The 22893-nt window shown below is 33.8% G+C and overlaps 1 non-coding gene across 1 annotated transcript; it reads right to left on the reverse strand.

Annotated features, from left to right (window-relative positions):
- Positions 1-9615: 9615 nt before the first annotated feature.
- Positions 9616-9722, reverse strand: LOC121217561 (small nucleolar RNA R71). Its single transcript, XR_005913668.1, has one exon. It is a non-coding gene; the product is annotated as a small nucleolar RNA R71 (small nucleolar RNA).
- Positions 9723-22893: the final 13171 nt, after the last annotated feature.

Here is a 22893-nt window from a genome sequence, read left to right on the forward strand (position 1 = left end):
AAGCATCATAACCAAACATTTAACACACAATTCACATGATGATAATTAGCATAAATATCATTAAGATCTTATAATCATAACTTATTCAATCATAACCCTACCGAGGTTCGTCACATAACGAGCTCATTTCGAATGAGTTTTACGTACATACCTAAATCATCTCGAATTGGATTTACACACAATTCATCTTTGACATACTTGTTAAATTACCCGTTGAACCACTTGGAATACTAAAGGATACTCGGGAGTCCCGTACACATGGAATCGTACCAATGCCATATCCTAGATATGGTCTTACATGTAATCTCGTATCGATGCCAATAGCCCAGCTATGGTCTTACACGAAATCTCACATCGATGCCATATCCCAGATATGGTCTTACACGAATCTCATACTGATGCCATATCCCAGATATGGTCTTACACATAAACTTGGTAACCCTAATGTCATGACATTTGTATCCTATCTATTTCTAAGGTTCAACCGGGATTTCACTGTTGTCATAACTTTGTTGAACACGCTCAATGGTCAATCACAATTAATACTATAATAAAGCATTTAAATCTTAATTAAAATAATGCATTATTTACATAAGGACTTACCTCAGTACAAAAATAGTAGAAATAGGACCTAATATGCATTATTTACATAAGGACTTACCTCAGTACAAAAATAGTAGAAATAGGACCTAATCGTCAAACACCTTATTTTTCCCCCGATCTAGGTCCGAACCTTGTTTCTCTTGATCTGTAATAGCAAATTTAACTCATTTATTATTCAGATTACTCAATTCAGCCCGAAAACTGCATTATGGAAAAATTACATTTTTGACGCTGTACTTTGACTTTTTTACATTTTGGTCCCTAGGCTCGTAAAATGAAATAGATTCAATTTCTTCATTGCCCAAGCCTAACCGAATACTAGTGGTGCTCATAACAACCACATTTTTCATTTAATCACACTTTTACTACCCATTTTGTGAATTTTTTACAAATAGGTCATTTTTGATATTTTCATCAAAAATCACCTAGCAAAAGTTGTTTATCTTACATCTAACATACGTTTTCTACAGTTAGACATCAAAATGCACAAATATTCTTAATGGGTAAAATTTTAGACTTTGATTTTCTTTCAAATTATCCTTGAAATAGCTAGATTAGGTTACAAGGATCTCAAAAACATAAAAATCATTAAAAACGGGGCTAGAACGGACCGACAATCGAGCTTGGAAGATGAACAAACCCTAGCTATAGTTCCCTCTTGAGAATTTCAGCCATGGGAAGAAGATGGACAAAATTTGGTTTTTAATTTGATTTTTAATTCATTTATTAGCCAAAGAACCAAAATGCCCCTAACTTAAAACATAAAATTTCTCTTACCTCATGTCCATTTTTGTCCACTAACTTAACAAATGGTCTAATTACCATCTAAGGACCTTAAATTTAAAATTTCATAACAATTAGAAACCTCTACCATGTAGAACTCAACTTTTTCCCCTTTTACAATTTAGTCCTTTTTGCTAAATTGAGCTCGAACGTCAAAAATTTTGAACGAAATTTTCACGAAATCATTCCATAAAACTGTAGACCATTACAATAAAAATAAGTTTTTCTACGCTAGATTCGTGGTCCCAAAACCAATATTCTAACTAGGCCCAAAATTGGGCTGTTACATACACAACCAAATTGGCATTCAATTGCAAAATTATACAACTTTTGCATATTATTTGATTTAGTCCCTAAAATCAAGATTGGCATAACTTTCATATTTAGCCCTCTAATTTAGTTCCAAATACACTAGAGTCCCTATAGGAGTTCCTATTTTTCAATTGTACCACATATTTCATAATTTTTGTATTTTAGTCCCTATTGCACAAATCGTCAATTGACTTTACAATTTAGTCCTTTTTCAATACTAAACTTAAATCCTATCAATTTAGTCCCTAAACCTCAACTATTCAACAATGGTAACATACTCAAACTTTAACAATACTAAAAAATGTTACATGGCTAAACTAGATTGAACTTTGAGGACTCCAAAAACATAAAAATTACAAGAAAATGACTAAATTGAACTAACCAAATTGAACTTGAAAGATAAAAATCCCCAAGCTGTGCGTCTTCTCTTTTCCCTTTTTTGTTTTGGCTTCTTTAACAAAAAGATGAAAATAAAATGCTTTGGTTTTCCACTCTCTGCTATTATTATTATTATTATAATTTTTTAATTGATTTTTTTCATTTTAATTTAAAATTTTATTACAATTTAAACACTTAAACCTCATATACCGTCCATTATATTTATAAAGTGGTATAATTACCATATTAGCTCTTATTCCTTTTACAAATAATGAAAACATATAAAAATCAAAATTTTGATATTTTTTCGATTTAGTCCATGTACCTTAATTAAGCACTAATTCGCTAAAATTACTTGACCGAAATTAAAATCACTTCTAAAATAACTTCAAAATATTTATAAGTCTAGTTTACGAAACCCGGGTACCAAAAACCACACTTTCTGACAACATTGACTTTCGGGTTGTTACACATTATGACGTGCTTTTCGTTTTCATAAGGTTCATTTGGTACCAATTCACAAAACCTAAAAACAAATGTCAAATGAATCATTCCAAACATTTTTGCAACATTGCCTAATTCAGGCAAGGTTAGAACTGGCGCTTCAGTTAACATCTATTTCAATTTCTCGAAACTCTCCTAGCATTGATTGCTCCAAATGAATTGAACATTCTTTTGCAAAAACTTTGTCATAAGCATGGCTATTTTTGAAAACCCACTAAGAAACCTTCAGTAGAAACCGACCAATCCAAGAAACTGTAGACTTTTGACACATTTCTTGGTGTTTTCTACTGTACAATAGCCTCCATCTTTTTCGGATTAACTCTAATCGCAATAACTAAAATAACATGTCCAAGAAATAGAACCTCAAGTAACTAGAATTCACATTTGCTAAGCTTTTCGTACAATTTCTTTTCTCAAAACATTTGCAAAATGATTTGAAGATGCTGTTCGTGCTCAGCTTTAGATTTTAAATATATCAGAATGTCGTCGATAAAAACTACCACAAATTGATTTAGATAGGGTTGAAAAATATAGTTCAAGAGACCCCTGAATGCTTCTAGAGCATTTTTCAGACTGAAAGGCATTATCAAGAATTCATAATGCCTATATACGTAGGAACACCATTTTTGGTACGTCACTGTCTTTCACTTTCAACTGATAGTAACCCAATCTCAAATCTATCTTAGAAAAGAATAAAACTCCTTTCAGTTGATCGAATAAGTCACCAATATAAGGTAGGGAGTACCGATTCTTAATCATTAAAAAGATATTTGAATTGCCTAATTGTTGTAAATTATTCGTAAAGTTTAGATGTTAACTTTTATTTGATAGATGTTTATTCAAGACCGAGACATCCTCAAAGATGGAAATTTGGGCTGACACAGAGTTAGTGTCGCAACACGATAACCCCGTGTCACGACACTTTGTGTAGAATGCAAGAACTGAAGAAACCAACTCGACGTCGTTGTAACACTCCTAATCCATATCCGTCGCCGGAATGGGGTTACAAGTCATTACCGTTCAAATTACAATTCAGAACAAGCTTTCATTACAAGGTAAATCATCTAATATTTAAAAAAAAACAAACTACCCATTTTGATACACTATTTAACTAATTATTCGAATCTGGTAATTCAATTCAAACAAATAAACATAGAAATCTAATACTTAACTTATAATCCAATACAATTCATTTCATATCCAAATGAAATATGCAAACTTAACATTCAAAATATACGAATGGTTTATATATAAATGAATCTGTCAACTTGCAATTTATATTCACCAACTTAAATTAATAAAGTCACACATCATCATGCTTCATATAAATAACATATATCTCAATGTCCATTTCATTTATCAAATATTACCTAACATCATAACATACATTACTTAACCACAATTATTTTATCCCACAATTATAACATGAGCATATAAGCAAATATATAATGACCTGTTTTTATCACATTTGCCGAACCACATAGGTTATGCATGAATAAGTCGAATTAACATACCCAACTTGTCTCCACTTAGCCAATTCACTACATTAATAATCATGACATATGCATATACATATATGTGTACTCATACGATGCTTTTATAACCGAAATAAAATAGCTAATACTTATTTACAATTATATGCATTTTATAATCATTTCATTTCAGTGCTAACCGAAATTAGTATACCATGCTCTAATACAAAGCATAACATATAATTCATATACCAAAATAGATCCTAGTCACATTAGAATATAGCCGAATACTTCTTAGTACCAAATCATGATATAAAATGTACTTTTCAAAGGTAAATCATTCACTGATTATAAATAAATATGTATATCCAAGACACAAATTTCACGAACCATATGGAAAACCATACAAAATATCTCCAATCATGTTCGGTCATTACAATACATCCTTTATTACCAAATAATTTATAACATCTTAACCTAACATAGTAACTAACATTTACATATATAAATTTTCTTAGTATAAACCGCATCCAAATTGAACAAACATGCTTATGTATATATTTTGACCAATTCATTCACACCACATCCGTATCACCAATCAACTTCAATGTACAACAAAGCACATATCTCAAATAATATTCATCCATAGCATAAAATACCATAGCCAAAATAAACTCAAACCATAAGGAAACATAACCGAAATCAAACATGGAAATTAAGCCATTTTCGCATGGCTCAAATTATACAGAACTAAAATCCAACATTTCAAAAGATAATCCAGCCTATACATGCCATAGGTTTGATAGTTCACTTATAAAGGTACCGAAAATAGTGGATAGTGTGATAGACTTTGCTAACGATCCCCGAGCTCGTAACTTGAATCCAAAATCTATAAAACAGAAGCAAATATACACACAGTAAGCTATCTTAGCTTAGTAATTCATAAGCAAATAAACAACCAAATGATATTATCAAGCTCAATTAAACTAAACCATAATATATCATCTTTATCACATTTAGTCTCAAACTATCAAGGTTCATAAATAATACATTTTCATAATCAAACACTACCTTGGCCGAATACTCACATGATCAAGATAATTAATTATCATCCAACCTTCAACGCCAAAATGTCAATATATATATATAACCAAATGTATATACACTTATATTCACAAGCTTAAAAATCATAATATAACATCGTGTACATGTACTATCTATATGGCCGAATATACATGGTCTTGTATACACATATTCAAAAACCAATTCCATAATATTCATATCATTCATTTATAAGACCGAATACACATACCATAATCACATATATTCTTCATTTGCATTACACATGATTTGTAACAAATAATCAAGTTACTTTCTTACCTTATTTTAGGTAGGTAACAAGCTAATTCATTCCTGGTCATTCCAACTCATTTTACACTTTCGTTCACAACTTATCGATGCTCGATGAACCATTCAGAATTGGATAGAACACTCGGATAATCACACATGTATCATACAATGCCAATGTTCCAGACGTGGTCTTTCATATAATCACATATCGATGCTACTATCCCAGATAGGGTCTTACTCGCTCACATATATCGAAATCAAATATCAATGCCCTGGTCTTACTCGCACATCACATATCAGAATCCTATGTCATGAAATATGTATCCTAACTATTCCTAAAGTTCATACGGGGCTTTCGGACGTCGTAACTCGTTCGAAACGAACAGGTGAACATGGTTACCAAGCTTATACACATTCGACATTAGCAAGTATATATTCTCACATTTCATTTTAGCATATATAATTTGCATTTAATTAAAATTAGGAACGTCTATTTTCTTATAAACTTACCTCGGACGATATAAAACGGAACGGGATGGCTAGTCAACAACTTTCGTTTTCCCTCGATCCAAATCTGATTTCTTTGGTTCTTGATCTAAACATATTCAAATTAAGCTCATTCAAACATATTTTCATTCAATTTAGTCCCAAAACATAGAAATGGGAAAATTATTATTTTATCCCTGACATTTACACTTTTTACAATTTAGTCCCTATTGCACAAAACACAAAATACACAAAATTTCACTATGCCCATGTTAGGCCAAATTTTACCCATATTCATACAAGTCCATATGTTTCATTTATTTCACACTTTAGTCCCTTAAACTATTATTTTTACAATTTAGTCCTAATTACTCAAAATCATCAAAAACTCCAATACAAAACATGTTAACCCAAAATATATATTTCATATTTCATTATCAAACAACAAAAATCTCAAGCTCTCATTAATGGCATAACTCAAAATATTCATCAAAATAAAAAATTCAAGATGGGTCTTGAAGATAACTTAGTAACGATCTCAAAAACGTAAAAATTATCAAAAATCGAGCTAGAACTTACCTTGAATCAAGTTGAGAAATGGCCGAACCCTAGCTTCTTTTCTTTTTCTGTCTTATTTTGGTTTCGGTCAAAAGAAAATAAAATGAACATGGCTTATTTTATGATATGTTTATATTATATTAACTTATTCTATTAATTTACCATATTAACCTTAGTTAAAAATATTATATTATCACATATATATGTCCTTTTCCATCCACCGATTTTAATAGTGGCCCAATTTCAACATAAATACTTCATATTAAAAAGACATTAACAATTCGATCCTCACACATTAAACTATCAAGTTTTCATTTTATGCGATTAAGTCCTTGTATTTAATCGGGCACCTAAACGACTAAATTAAATCAGAAAAATTTTACACACACAAATTCATACATAACAAACATAGAAAATAATTTTTAAATATTTTTATGACTCAGATTCGTGGTCCAGAAACCATCGTTCCGGTTAGGGTCTAAATCAGACTGTTACAGTCGCAACACCACACTTCTATGTCGTGACATGGATGACACTTCCCAAATTTCCAAACTAAGCGATGTGTCACGACACTGAACCTTGTGTTGTGACAATGATAAGCTACCAGGTATGTCGCGATATCACTACAATTTTCTACAAGGTTGACCGGACCCAATTGCGCAACCCAACGACTAAACATTTATTTTTACACAATTTGTACCATTTAAAACACTTCTTTTATAACCCTAATATACCTCATAAACATATTTAACACCCTTTTACTCCTTAATCCTCTTAAATCTTTCAAAACTTTTCAAACCATAAAATTCTAATTCTCATTCTTCTTGCAATTAGTGTGAAATCCTTCATCATTCAAAATATTTTGATGTGGAAAAGGAGGGGAGGACGCATAGGAACAATAAGCAGATGTGTACGATAAGGACTTCAAAAAATTCTTTGAGGTTAAGGGTTCTTAACTCAAACTTGTTATTGTTTTATTGAATATTGTTTAATAAATTGATTTGGTTCTTTAGTTTAATCATGCCTCTGAGAAAAGTTAGACGAACTAGTGAACCCGAACCATCGATAGTTCCAAACCCTTCTAATTTTGCAAACTCAGATATTGGAAAATATTTTACTGAACTACAAGGAAAAACCTTTATCCAAGATTGGGGATTTGATCCATTGATGATTTTGTATAAGGAAATATAGCCTTTAGTAAGATATCATATGTGGGAACGTTTTTGTACGATCCTGATAGATAATGTTATGGTTTCTGTTTTTCAAGAGTTTTATGCATCCTTACGGGACTAAGAATCTGGAAATATAGAACACCATATGTGTGACATAGTACGCGTGCAAGGGAAAGAAGTGTGAGTAACCCCTCGAATTATTTGTTACTTTTATAATGCTCCATACTATAAAAAAGATTTTATTGATGAAACTGATTTGGAATATTTTTGAGATATAGTTATGGATAACATTATAAAATTTTTGATTGAAGGGAGGGGTGAATGGAAATATCGCTCAGGTACCAATGTTCTTGTGTCCTTTCATCAAGCCATTATGTTTTCGAAGGCTAAAATGTAGATTCAATTTTTGCGCACGAGAATAGTACCTTCTTTAATTGTTTTTAACGTTAATACTTTTTGATAAATTTTATTATATGCAATCTTGCAGAAAAAGTAGGAGAAACCGGTAAATAGATCCACCATAACATGAAGAGATGCATGAGTGGCTAGAAGGTAGGCATTTTCTTTCCCTATCTAGTGACGACTTTATGAAAAAATATGGGTGTACCTAACACATCCACTAAGCAGCCGCTAAAACCTTCAAAAAGTATCATCGGGGACACCTTGTTCCAACAATACATTAAGCTGAGAGCTAAAGAAATAAAAGAGGGAACAGGTGGCAACAAGACGCTACGACTACACCAGCTTCATCCCAGAGGTTGACACAAGCTCAACAAGAAGTTGGTGAAAGTAGTCATCCAAATCTAGATTGGATGATATAGTGGATGGAAGAATCGGGGCCGATTTTCCAATAATTCTCTAGGCAAAACAACATTCAGGTCCCCAGTTATACACCTAATGATAACTCTTGAAAAAAGTTATATTTTAGGCCTCTAGATTGAATTAATTATTTGTAATTAATTGAATGTGTTTGCATTTTTAGGATATTTTTAGAACATTTCATAACAAAACTTGGATTGGGCTATAAATGTCATTATTTGTTATCGAGGAAGAAAAGTGTAGGTTATTGTTGGCAGTAGGTGCAGGCTGAAGAAGAAAAGAGAGAAAAGAGAAAGAAAATGGAGGAAGTGAAATATTTCCATGGAAAAATGTTGGTTACATTGCCAACAAGAATGCCATGGCAATTCTAGGAAGATGACATAGGACTCAGCCCACGTCACTCTCAGCTAGTTGTACTTGTACTAGATAAACCACCCTGAAAAAGAGGAAGCAAAATGTGTGTACTAAGAGGGAGGGACCTACAGTATAAAGTAAGAAAGGGAAAGGATGTAAGGAGATGAGGATTTTAGGGAAAGAGGAATTGGAGACGAGGATTTTGGGATAAAGGAATTAGAGACAAGGATTTTAGGGAGAGAGGAATTGGAAAGCATTTTTTCTCTTCATCAAATTCTAATGGAAAATTTTAAAGAAAAGAGAGGAGAGGGTAGCAGCTTACAGAGTAAAAATCATAGGCACGAGGAAGGGGAAGAGAAATCTACCCTGGGTTTTGCATCAAATCACAGTATTAAAGTGAAAGCTAGAGTAGCGAGAACTTCCTGCAGTTTTACCTTTATTTTTTGATTTGAACTTTGTGATTCGTAAAATTGAATGATGATGTTGAATAGTTTTGTTTTGGATTTAATTGTCTAATCCATGAGCTAAATCTCATTGGGTTGGAATTATTTGGGTGAATTTTTCAAATGTTACAAACTGTAGGGTAGTTTAGTGGATTACTTACTGAAGATCCACAGTTGCACTTTAGACTCGTTTTGGAAGTCTGCGATTCATTCAGGCAGCAGGGTGTTCCTGAAGATGCCCCGAGACTGAAGTTATTCCCTTATTCATTGCAAGATCATGCTAGAGCATGGTTAAATGCATTGCCCTTAGGTACGGTGACATCTTGGAATGATCTTTTATAGAGGTTTCTGCTAAAATATAATCCTCCAAACATGAATGCCAAATTGAGGAATGATATTACGTCCTTTCGGAAATCTGGGGATGAAACATTATATAAATCATGAGAGTGATTTAAGGAATTAATTAGAAAATGCCCAATGCATGGCTTCCAACATTGGACGCAAATGGAAATGTTTTTCAATGGATTGAATGCACATATAAAGATGGTGGTTGACGCATCTACCAATGAGACTTTGCTTGATAAATCATATAATGAGGCGTATGAAATTCTGGGGAGGATAGCAAACGACGATTATCAATACCCCACTATAAGAGAAGGGACTAGCAGAAAAGGTCCTGGAGCAATGGAACTTGATGCGATTACTTCCCTAGCAACTCAGGTATTATCTTTAATGAATATGATTAAAATAATGAAAAGATCAACTGCAGTGCAGGAAATGAAAGTAGCTGAGCTAGCATGTGTTTATTGTGGAGAAGATCATGTTTTCGATGAATGCCCATTGAAACTAGCCTCAGTTTATTATATGGGAAATTTTAATCTCAACAACAATAACACATATTCCAAGACATATAATCTGGGGTGGAAGCAACATCCCAATTTTAGCTGGAGTAATTAAGGGGTGGGAAATTCCAGCAATGCTATTCGACAGAATGTTACGAGTGCACCACCTGGATACAATCAGCCCATGCCACGGCAAAATGCTCAGCAAAATTTAGCTTCGAGTTCTTCATCTATGGCAGCTCTATTGAAGGAATACATGACCAAGAATGATGTTATTATTCAAAGTCAAATTGCATCGTTAAGAGCTTTAGAAAATCAAGTGGGACAAATTTCCAAAGCATTAAGCTCAAGACTGTAAGGACCATTATCGAATGATATGAAAAATTTACGATTTCAAGAGAAGGAGCAGTACAAAGCCATTACACTCAGAAGTGGTACAGAGCTAGTAGGAGTTGTTAATGATACCATTATTGAAGAAGGCAGTTTGAATTTCACTAATAAGAAGAATTCATAACCAGTAGTGGAGCAGGCTATGAAAGAAAAGAGCAGCTTGAAGTAGATTCATCTTGTATTACCAATAAAAATGCCACGCCAAAACAACCTCAACAAATGGAAGGAAGGCCGCAGCCACCTTTTTCTCAGCATTTCCAAAAATCTAAGTAAGATTTTCAATTTAAGAAATTCTTGGATGTCCTGAAGAAATTACATATCAACATATCGCTGGTGGAAGTATTGGAAAAAATGCCCAATTATGTGAAATTCATGAAAGATATCTTATTAAAGAAGAGAAGATTAGGGGAGTTCAAAACTGTTACTCTCACTAAAGGGTGCATAGTAATGCTGAGAAACAAGTTGCCACCAAAATTGAAAGATCTAGGGAGTTTTACTATACCTTGCTCTATTGGAAATCATTATGTAGGCAAAAAATTATGTGACTTAGGTGCAAGTATAAATCTAATGTCTATGTCTATTTTCACAAAGCTGGGAATAGGGAAGGCGAGAGCTACAACTGTCACATTGCAATTAGCTGGTCGTTCATATGCACATCCAGAAGGTAAATCGAAGACGTGTTGGTAGAAGTTGAAAAATTTATTTTTCTAGCAAATTTTATTATTCTGGAATGCGGGCTGATAAAGAGGTACCAATCATACTTGGGAGATCTTTTTAGCAACTGGTAGAACATTAATTGATGTACAAAAAGGTGAATTAACAACGAGAGTTAACGATCAACAAATAACCTTTAATGTTTTCGATGCTATGAAGTTTGTAGATACATATAAAGAATGTAACGCTGTTGAGATTGTTGACACAATAGTTTAGGAAGTGTGACATCCCTAACTCATATTCGTCACCAGAACAGGATTATAGAGCATTACCGTAAAAACACAACTTATAATCTTACATTTCCAACTTCAATATAAACATGATATAAATCATACAAACACATGTATATCGTCCCTTATTCGAACCTTTGAGGCCTTCGAAACACTTTAGAAACCATTTGAGACTAAATTGGAAACACTTGAAACATGTAAAAAAAAAGTTAAAAAAATTGAACTGCAGGAGTCACATGGCTGAGACACACACCCGTGTCTCAGGCCATGTAACAATCGAAATAGGGACACATAGCCGTGTTCAAGCTTGTGTCCATGCCCGTGTAACTCTTTGTGTTGGGTCACACAGCCAAGCCACAAACTCGTGTGCCAGGCCATGTAACTCTCGGAATGGCCTTTCACGCCTGTGTGCCAAGTTGTATACTAGGCCGTGTAACAGCCTATTTTCAGTAAAATCAAAATAGTGGTTTTGGGACCACAAATTTGATGTGAGAATATTTATTTTAATATTATTTTAATGTCTACAATATGTTAGCAAGGTCGTATAAAAATTTCGTTAAGAAATTTTATCATTTGCATGTTTAATTTGATAAAAAGGACTAAATCATAAAAGGTGCAAAATTAGAGTTCTTTAAGTTAAAGGTACTAAATGGCTTTGAAGTTAAATGGTTAAGGGATTTATGTGGTAATTATACCATATTTAGTATGAGTGGACAAATATGGGCATTAGATAGGTGTTTTTATATGTTAATATTAAGGTTAAATAAGTAATTTTATAATAAATATTAGTACATTAATGAAAACCAGAGCTATCATCTATGTTTTTCTTCTTCCACCAAAAATTGACTTAAGAAAACACCATTGTTAATGTCTTAAGCATTTGACCATCTCTCTTTATTGCATGTAAGTATTTTTCATCCCGTTTTTAATGATTTTTATGTTTTTGAAGTCATTGTAGCTTAATCTAGCTAGCCCAGGGACTAATTTGCAAAACTATTTATAGGTTTGGATATTTCCATGAATATATTTATGTGGTTTTTGATGTTTGATGGAAGAAAATGAATCTTTTTTGATAAATAAACAACTTTTGTAAAGTGAATTTTGTTGAAAATGTCAAATAAGGATTTATTTGTAAAATGTGTAAAGTACATGGTATGGGTTGTGAAATAACGAATAATATGAGTTGATATGGACCTATATGAAATTCTGCAAACTTGGGTAGGGATGGAATTGCTTGAATTTCATTTTTCGAGCTTAAGGACTAAATTATAAAGAAGTTAAAATATTAGGGGTAAAATTATAATTATGAAAAAAGGTTTTGTGGATTGAATTGAATAACTGAGATTTATTGAAATAATTAATTGAAAATACTTATTTATTTAGATTAAGATATATCTCAGCTGGTTATAAACCGAGGGAAGGTGAAAGTCACAAATTAGCTCGATCATTCTCCTACGTGCTAGTTATAAATGTAAGTTCATAGTATTTAGATGTATAATTGAATTTTCGTATGTATATAATTTCATTTTATAACCATGTATGTTAATTATACCTAACTGCACATACGTGCCTCTGCTTGTACTTTGGTACCCCTGATTGCACATACGTGCCCTTGCTTATACTTTGGTACCCCTGATCACACATACGTGCCCCTGTTTATACTTTGGTAATTTCAGTCGAGTAAAATAAAAGTTGCATTCAATTGATGATAAGTTAAAAGATTTACTATGTTCTTACTAAGCTCTGTAAGCTTATATGTTTTTGTGTATTGTTTTGTAGATCATTATTAGTGACTTTTGGATGGATTGAATCTATGACTTACACTATCCATCAATATTGGTAGTTCTTGTTCTCTTCAGGGTTGTGGTATGTATATGTTTTTGGTATAATATGGTAAATTACTAAACTAGGTGATTAGGTACTTGTCTAAGTTTGTGAATAGATATCTTTTGATACAAATAGAATGTAAGTAAACACATATCTATTGTTTTTGTTTTTTGATAAATTAAGTTGATATGTTTGGTTTATAAATGCAGTATATTGATTGGTGTGCTTTTGGCCAAGTAAAAGTATGTTTTGAATGACCAATTTGGTATGTTTGATTTGTGGTTAATTAGGAAATGATTTGGTATAAAGATAAACTAGCTGATGAATGGTTAACTGTGACCATGTTTAGGTATGTTTTATGTATGTGTTTAAGGTGCCTATATGGCATATTGGCTATATGGATTATTAGCCTATTGTATGGATATTTTTATGCATGTTTTGAGCAAGTTTAGAAGTTTTTATCATGTAGGCAAAAGTGCCTAAGTTTGTTCTTGTGAAGGGTAAATGAAATGGCTTGATTTTATCCATTTTCTTGTCCACACGGCCAAAGACATGGGCATGTGTCTCAATCGTGTGTGACGAATGGTTGTGTGTCCCTACTTCGAATATCCATAAGGCCTGGGCACACGGCGGTGTGACCCTTGTAGTATGAAATTTTGTAGCTTTTTCCTTATTATTTTAAATGTTCCCGAATTAGTCCTGAATCATTTTTAAGTGTTTCTAAGGTCTCGAGGGCTCGAAGAAGGGACAATATGTATATGTTTGACTGAGCTATGATATGTTATATAAACTATTTGAAGATGAATGATTTAAGTTGCATATTCACGGTAATGCTCCTTAACCCTATTACGGTGACAGATAGAGGTTAGGGGTGTTACATTTAGTGGTATCAGAACTAAGGTTTAGTCGATTCTAGAATTAACATAGAATAGTAGAGTTTAGTATAAACATGCCACATATACCCTGTGATAGTGTAATGTTTTTGATCTGTTCCAACATATTAATTCTTATATATTCAAGATGTCAGCTAAATCGAATTGAGTTATAGTTAATGAAGCTAAAAGTAATATTCAAGCTTCGAATCTTGAGGCAAGAAGTAGTGCGCCTATTCCACAATCTGTCGGTGATGTGATGGAAAATATGTTTATGGGAATGATGAACCAATGGTTCAACGAGTTTAAGCAAGAAAATGTTGCAACTCCGCGACCTCTACCCCCTATTGTGCCTCCTCGGGCACCCTTGAATACTACCAATCCTGTACTTGTAAAGGCTCCTCAGGTATCTATAGGCAAAATTTAAAAATGTAGAGCAGAAGAGTTCAGAGGTACGGTAGATGATGATCCTTCAAAAGTCGAGTATTGGCTGTTAAACACAATGAGGGTTTTTACAGAGTTATTGTGCACCCCTGAAGATTGCTTGAGGTGTGTGGTATCTTTACTAAAAGATGAGGCGAATCTATGGTGGGATACTTTGAGTACGATGGTACTTGATAATTAGGTTAATTGGGATTTCTTTCAGAATGATTTCAAGAAAAAGTATGTTAGCCGGTTGTTTATCGACCACAAAAAGAAAAAATTTCTGGAGTTAAAACAAGGAAACTGGACTGTAGCTGAGTATGAACGAGAATTTGCACAATTAAGCAAGTATGCTCGTAACATCGTATCAAATGAGGAGGAAATGTGTATCAGATTTGAAGATGGGTTGAACAATGAGATCCGTTTGGCTATAACAACATTAAAGATATGGGAATTTTTAGAACATTCGAAATGGGCTCAGAAGGTCAAAGAGGTTTGTAAAAGCAAACGACAGTTACATTTGAGATTTAGAGATCATACCAAGAGGGGGTTATTCAAACTTGTTCAATTATCTCCCTTGAAGAAATTTAGAAATGACACATGTCAATCAGCTACTCCTTCAAAGTTTGTTAATCGAGATAAACTGAGACAAAGCAATTTCTAGTCAACCAACGCTCCGGTGGCGAGTGTCAAAAGTGTAAGAAATGTGGACAGAATTGTTCTAGTGTGTGATGAATGCAATAAAAGACATTTTAAAGGGAGTCAATCAAAGTCAGAAGCTTGTTTCCGTTGTGGGCCTACTGACCACTTTATTTGTAATTGTCTTAAGAAGCAAAATGATTTCGGGAATCAATCAAATAAGCCTGAAGTAACTTCTCAGAGGGGTAGATGATCTGGAAATGCTAGAAATACTACTCTCGGTTAAGGAAAGAATATTAAGATGAATGAACGGTTAGAAGCGAGAACATCGACTAGAGCTTATGCAATCCAGACTCGAGTAGAAGCTACTGGTCTAGATGTTATTACGGGTATTTTTTCTCTTTTTGATATTAATCTATATGCATTAATTGATCCTGCATCAACTCATTAGTATACATGCACTACATTAGTAGATAAAAAAAAATACTTATTAAATTCACTAAATATACTGTTAAAGTTAGGAATCCCTTGGGTCAGTGTGTTTTAGTTAATCAGATATGTAGATCATGCCCACTGAAAGTTAAGGATTGTGATTTCCCGCTAGTTTGGTGTTGTTACTTTTTGATGAGTTTGATATGATTCTGGGTATGGACTGGATGACATTGCATGATGCTATTGTGAATTGTAGAGTAAAACATATTGTGCTAAAATGTCAAGATGGCAAATGGGTTTGAGTTGAGTTAGACATATTGGATGGTACATCTAGTATTATCTTTGCTATGATGACACAGAAATATGTTAAAAAGGGTTGTGAAGCATATCTTGCTTTTATAGTTGATTCCAGGGTTTCGAAATTGAAACTAGAATTAGTTCCGGTGGTATGTAAGTTTTGGGATGTGTTTCCAGAAGAGTTATCAGGGCTACCTCTGACTCAAAAAGTTGAGTTTGGTAATGAGTTGGTGCCCGAAACATCCCCAATATCGATAGGCCCATATAGAATGGTACCTACAGATTTGAAAAAGGTGAAAGCACAGTTGCAAGAGTTGACAGATAGGGGCTTTGCTCGGCCCAGCTTTTCTCCTTGGGGTGCTCCTGTGTTATTTGTTAGGAAGAAAGACACACGATCTAGAATTGGCAGCTATTGTGTTTACATTGAATATATGGTGTCACTATCTGTTCGGTGAGAAATGTCATGTTTATTCTGATCACAAGAGCCTGAAATATTTGATGACTCAGAAAGATCTGAATTTGAGACAACGTCGATGGTTAGAGCTGTTAAAAGACTACGAGCTTGTGATTGACTGCCACCCAGGAAAGGCTAATGTTGTTGCTGATGCTCTAAGCCAAAAATTATTGTTTACTTTGCATACAATGAATGCGCATCTAGCTATGTTCGATGATGGTTCGATAATAGCTGAATTAAAAGCAAGACTCTTATTTATTCAACAAATTTGTGATGTAACAGCCCAAAATTGACCCTAGTCGGGAAGTGGTTTCGGGACCACAAAACCGAGTCATAAAAATAATTAATTTCCATATTCTATGCTTATTATGTGTGTACATGAGTATGTGGAAGTTTCATTCTCCAATTTTGCCAATTGCATGAGAAATTATTAAATAGGGATCGATATGAGACATGGTGAAAATATGATAGGCTAATTTAAAATGGTCTATTAATGCATGTTGTGAAAATGATGGGTTTCCATGTCAAATTACCCAAAATTTGAGCTAGTGGTTGGCCATGCTATGGGTGGAAACATGTTGGGAGCATGTTGGCCTAGTGAGGTATGTAGGAAAAAAATAAAATAAGGAGTATGGGTAATAAAGAAAGGAAAAACAAAAAAATGAGTGGTTGTTTCCCCCCCATTGCCGTGAGCTAAAGAAAGGAAAAGAAAAACTTGTTCATCCTTTTTCATCCTCTTTTGACCGAAAATTCTAAGGGAGGAGGAAGGAGTTCTTGCTTCATGTTTGGTTTGGAAGAGAATTAGGAGGAAGTTTGGCCATGCATGTAACTAGATTGAGGTATGTTTGATATTATTCTTTGAGATTCATGTATATTTTAAGTTGTAAGTTTGAAATCTACCTAGCCATGGTTCAAACTTTGTTAAATGATGGAGATGATATTCGGCCATGCATGTTACATTCTTGGTTGGTATTTTGATGTTTGATGTTGTGGTGATGAGGCATGAAGATGAGTTAAGATTCGGCCTAGGTGGAGTTTGTGTTAATGCCATTGCATGCTAAATATGAAGCTTGTTAATGATGCATGTGATGGTGGATTGATGATTCTTGAATCTCTTTTTTTTTAGCATTTTTGAGTGAGCACATATGTGCATTGGTTGCTAGATGGGGAAGAATCGGCTAGCAAGTTGTGTGCTAAGGCCGAATATAATTTTTGTAGGTTAATGAGTAATGCATGTGCTAAATTGATGGAAAGGAAGAGGATGCTTTACTAGTGTATAAATGATATAAAGATTTTAGAAATTATTTTTGGTTAGGTGTATGTATGATTAGGTATATTCGGCCATATGAGTAAATATATAGATGATGTTAAATTTGATTATGTATAATGGGCCATATAGGGTACACATTGTGATATTAACTTTGATTCTCCATAATTGATCAAGTGGGTGATTAGTAAGGGTGATTGCCGAATATACTAACATACATATGCATGTGTAATTGGATTGTAAATATTTAGCAAGGCGGTTAAACTAGTTGATTTATTGATTAAGCTCAAGGAGTTAAAGGAGGAGAATCGAGCAAAGGCAAAGAAAAGATCATCGAGTAGCCGAGTTGGAACCATCTTACCCAACACAAGTAAGTCATTAAGCATATCTTTGGTATTGATTTAAAGGATCGTAATACCTATACCATTGTGTTTAATGAGATGAAATGTATACAAATGTATATGTAAGTAGAGATGAAATTTGTCGAATGTAAAAAGGAAGTGAAGCCTATTGAGTGGCTGGTTTTCGGCACTAAGTGTGCGGGCAATAAGTGTTCACGGTCATGAGATTGGCACTAAGTGTGCGGGTTTAAATTGTACAGCACTAAGTGTGCGAGTTTAAAGTACATGGCACTAAGTGTGCGCGGTTGATTATTAAGCACTATGTGTGCGAACCCAATATATATTTTCTATAAATTATTTACATTAAGGGTGCGACTTTACCGAGTCGATTTTGGACAGCGGAAAAGGTAAGTGTGCGAACTTGAAATGCATGGCACTAAGTGTGTGAGTTTAAAGTGCATGGCACTAAGTGTGCGCAGTTGATTATTAAGCACTATGTGTGCGAACCCAATATATATTTTCTATAAATTATTTACATTAAGGGTGCGACTTTACCGAGTCGATTTTGGACAGCGGAAAAGGTAAGTGTGCGAACTTGAAATGCATGGCACTAAGTGTGTGAGTTTAAAGTACATGGCACTAAGTGTGCGCGGTTGATTATTAAGCACTATGTGTGCGAACCCAATATATATTTTCTATAAATTATTTACATGAAGGGTGCGACTTTACCGAGTCAATTTTGGACAGCGGAAAAGGTAAGTACCTTGAGTTCATGGCTAATAGGCGCTATGTTTATATTTGGAGTTGAGCTTGGTAAGTTTTGAACCTATGTGACGATTATAGTTGAAGTCACGTACATAAGGTTCATTGTGGAATAGCTGAAAGTTCGTTTAATTGTATGATTATAACGAAAATAAAATGATGTATGAAAGGCCAATGTAGGACTTGGTATGAGATTGAACCATAGGGTTTAAGGAACTATGGTATAGTTTGGTATGGATGGAGTACTTAACCTCATTTCATTGTTTCCTGTTGTGATAATTTTATTAATGGATGGTTGTGGAATGCTTATGGCTTACTGAGTTATATACTCATTCGGTGTTTGCTTGTCACCTATTCTAGGTTTCTTGGACTCGTCTCTTTTTGCGTGATCGTGCCGTCGTCGAAGTCATCACACCGGCTAGCAACCTTTGGTATTTTCTTCTTAGTTGGTCTAAGAGAACATTTTGGCATGTATAGGCTAATATGTTTTGTTGAAGTTTGGTATGTAAACTTTTAGCCATGCGAAAATGGCATAATGTTCGGTTGAATTTGGTTCTAATGTTGGGTCGTAAGTCTTGGTAATACGATTTTTATGCCATATGTCATGGTTGATTATTTTGGTGTTAAAATTCATGATATGGCAATAGTGTAGTAGGGGGATATTTGACAATGATTAGCCTTTGGCATGGCTAGTCATGATCATAATTTGTGATATGTATGACGAATTACTAGTTAGATCAAGGAGAAATCACGAAATGGGCATAGTTGCTTTCATAACAGATGCTGGCAGCAGCAGTGACGTGAGATTGAAAAATCACTAAAAATAGTAGGAGTGGAATTAATTGATTAATAAATTATGTATTCGAAGCTCGATGAGTCTATTTTCATATAGAAGCAACGAAAAGATCATATGGACAGTATGTTAAGAGATATTCAGGTTCTCGTGAGACAGGGCCAGAACGGTTTCTGGATTCCCTGTTCCGACTTTGGAAATTCATTATAAATTAACCAGAGACAATTAGGAGTCATACCATATATGGATAGACTCCTCTCTGAGTCTAGTTTCTATAGAAACAAACGGCATCAGTATTGAAGCTCTGTGCAGGGAGATATCCAGGTCGTAATGCGCAAAGGTCAGTGTAGTCGATCCCTGTAACATGGGAGACTTTGACTAATAAACTGTACTAATTGGCCCAACCAAAAATTCTAGAAAAAAATATGTAGATGGGAATATGAGTCTAGTTTCAGGGAAAAATCACGAAACTGATTTTCGAGTTGTGAAACTCAAGATATGATTTTTAAAGCGACTAGTACGCAGATTGGCAGTGTCTGAGAAATATTTTTATAAAGGGTTTAAAGTCTGTTAACACCTCGTGTTTGACTCCGGTGTCGGTCTCGGGTTCGGGGTGTTACATGTGATGCTCAGAAAGTTGATAATGATTTGTTAGCAAAACGGGTCCAATGTGATTCAAATGTTGATTCAGAGTTTTGAGTTGACGCTGAAGGTTGTCTGAGGTTCAGAAACTGAATATGTATTTTGAGAAATCCAAAGTTAATTCTGATGATTTTGAACGAAGCTCACAACATTCGGTTATCTGTTCATCTGAGTAGTACAAAAATGTATAATGATCTGAAACGGCTTTATTGGTGGCATGACATGAAATGAGACATTTCTGACTTTGTTTCGAAATGTTTAGTCTGTCAGCAAGTAAAAGCCGAGCATCAGGTACCTTCTGGATTGCTTCAGCCTATCATGATACCTGAGTGGAAATAAGACAAAGTCACGATGGATTTTGTATCCGGTTTACCGTTGACATCAAGCAACAAAGATGCAATCTAGGTTATTGTGGATAGATTGACTAAATTGGCTCATTTAATTTCCAGTTCACACAGATTACTCGCTTGATAAGCTAGCTAAATTGTATGTTTCTCAGATTGTGAGGTTGTACGGAGTACCTATTTCTATTGTTTCAGATAGAGATCCGAGGTTTACATCGCGGTTTTGGAAGAAATTGCAAGATGCTCTAGGTAGGAAATTACATTTCAACATATCTTTCCATTCGTAAACAGATGGCCAGTCTGAACGAATCATTTATTTACTTGAGGATATGTTGAGATGTTGCATTCTCGAGTTCAAAGGTATGTGGGAATGACACTTACCTCTGATTGAATTTGCGTACAATAATAGATTTCAATCGAGTATCAAAATGGCACCTTATGAGGCTTTGTACGGTCGTAAATTTCGTACACCATTGTATTGGACCGAGCTTAGTGAAAATAAGATATATGGGGTCGATTTGATTAAAGAGACTGAACAGAAAGTAAAAGTGATCCGCGAAAGTTTGAAAACAGCATCAGATCGTTAGAAATCTTATGCGGACCTGAAACAAAAAGATATAGAATTTCAAATTGCGGACAAAGTCTTTTTGGAAGACTCACCGTGGAAGAAAATACTCAGATTCGATCGTAAAGGCAAATTAAGTCTGAGATTTATTGGGTCGTATGAGATTATAGAGCGTATCGGGCCAGTTGCTTATAGACTATTGTTGCCACTTGAGTTAGAAAATATCGATAATGTATTCCATGTCTAGATGCTTTGTAGATATCGATCTAATCCCTCACATGTGATTAATCTGTCAGAGATTGAGATTAAGTCTAATATGACATATGAGGAATAACCGATTCGTATTTTGGCTTGCGAAGTTAAATAATTGCGGAGCATGAAAATTTCATTAGTGAAAGTACTATGGCATAAACACAGAGTTGAAGAGGCAACGTGGGAGCTAGAAGATGCAATGAAAGAACGTTATCCGAACCTATTCACCAGTAAGATTTTCGGGGATGAAAATCCCTAAGGGGGAGAGTTGTAATAGCCTGATTTAGACCTTATTCGGAACAGTAGTTTCAGGACCACGAATCCGAGTTAAAAAATATTTTAATATTATTTTCTGTGTTTATAATGTGTGAATTTATATGTGTGAAATTTTTGTGTTTTAATTTTGTCGTTTGAGTGCCCGATTTAATAAAAGGGCTTAATCGCGTAAAATGAAAATTTGATGGTTAATTGTAAAAGGGCCGAATTGAATGTGTCTTTATAAGTTGAAGTATTTACAATGCAATTTGACCATGAGAATATGATATGGATGGTTGTAGTCTTAATGGATAAGGTTTTGTTATTAAATTTTAAAGGTTAAATATGTAATATGTGTAATAATATATATGATATAATATAACATAATTAAAAGCCATGTTAATATGTTCATATTTTGACCGAAATAAAAAAAATAAAGAAAACAACAAAAGATTGGGGTATTCAGCCATTAGCAAGCTTGATTCAAGGGGAGTTTTAGCTCGGTTTTTGATAATTTTTACGTTTTTGAGATCGTTGCTATGTTATTTATCAAGCCTGTAATAGCCTGATTTAGACCCTATTCGGAACGGTGGCTTCGGGACTATGAATCTGAGTTAGAAAAATATTTAAAAATTATTTTCAGTGTTTATTAGGTGTGAATTTATATGTGTGAAATTTTCGTGATTTAATTTGGTCGTTAGAGTGCACGATTAAATAAAAGGACTTAATCGTGTAAAATGAAAATTTGATGGTTTAATGTGTAAGGACCAAATTGAACGTGTCTTTATAATTTGAAGTATTTATGTTGCAATTATGCCATTGAATAAATGAATGGACGGTAATGGCATGCATTATTAAGTTGTTATATTAAATCATTAAGGTTATATTAGTAAATAAATAATAAAATGTTATTATAATAATATATGTTATAATAAAATTAAACAAGCATTTGTCTTTTGTTTCTTCACCACCGAATGTCAAAATAAAAAAGAAAGAAAAAGGTTTTCTCATGTTTGACCATTGCTAAGCTCAATCAAGGTATGTAACTATCTTGGTTTTTGATAATTTTTACGTTTTTGAGATCGTTGCTAAGTTATCAACAAGACCCATGCTTGAATTTTGATTTTGGTGAATATTTTGAGTTATGCCATTGTTGAAAGCTTGTGATTTTTGTTGTTTGATGATGAAATATGAAAGATATGTTTTAGATTAACATGTTTTGTATTGGAGTTTTTGATGATTTTGAGTAATTAGGACTAAATTGCAAAAATAATAATTTGAAGGACTAAAATGTGAAATAACTGAAATATATGGATTT

Source organism: Gossypium hirsutum, chromosome A02, assembly GCF_007990345.1.
Source record: "Gossypium hirsutum isolate 1008001.06 chromosome A02, Gossypium_hirsutum_v2.1, whole genome shotgun sequence".
Classification (NCBI taxonomy): domain Eukaryota; kingdom Viridiplantae; phylum Streptophyta; class Magnoliopsida; order Malvales; family Malvaceae; genus Gossypium; species Gossypium hirsutum.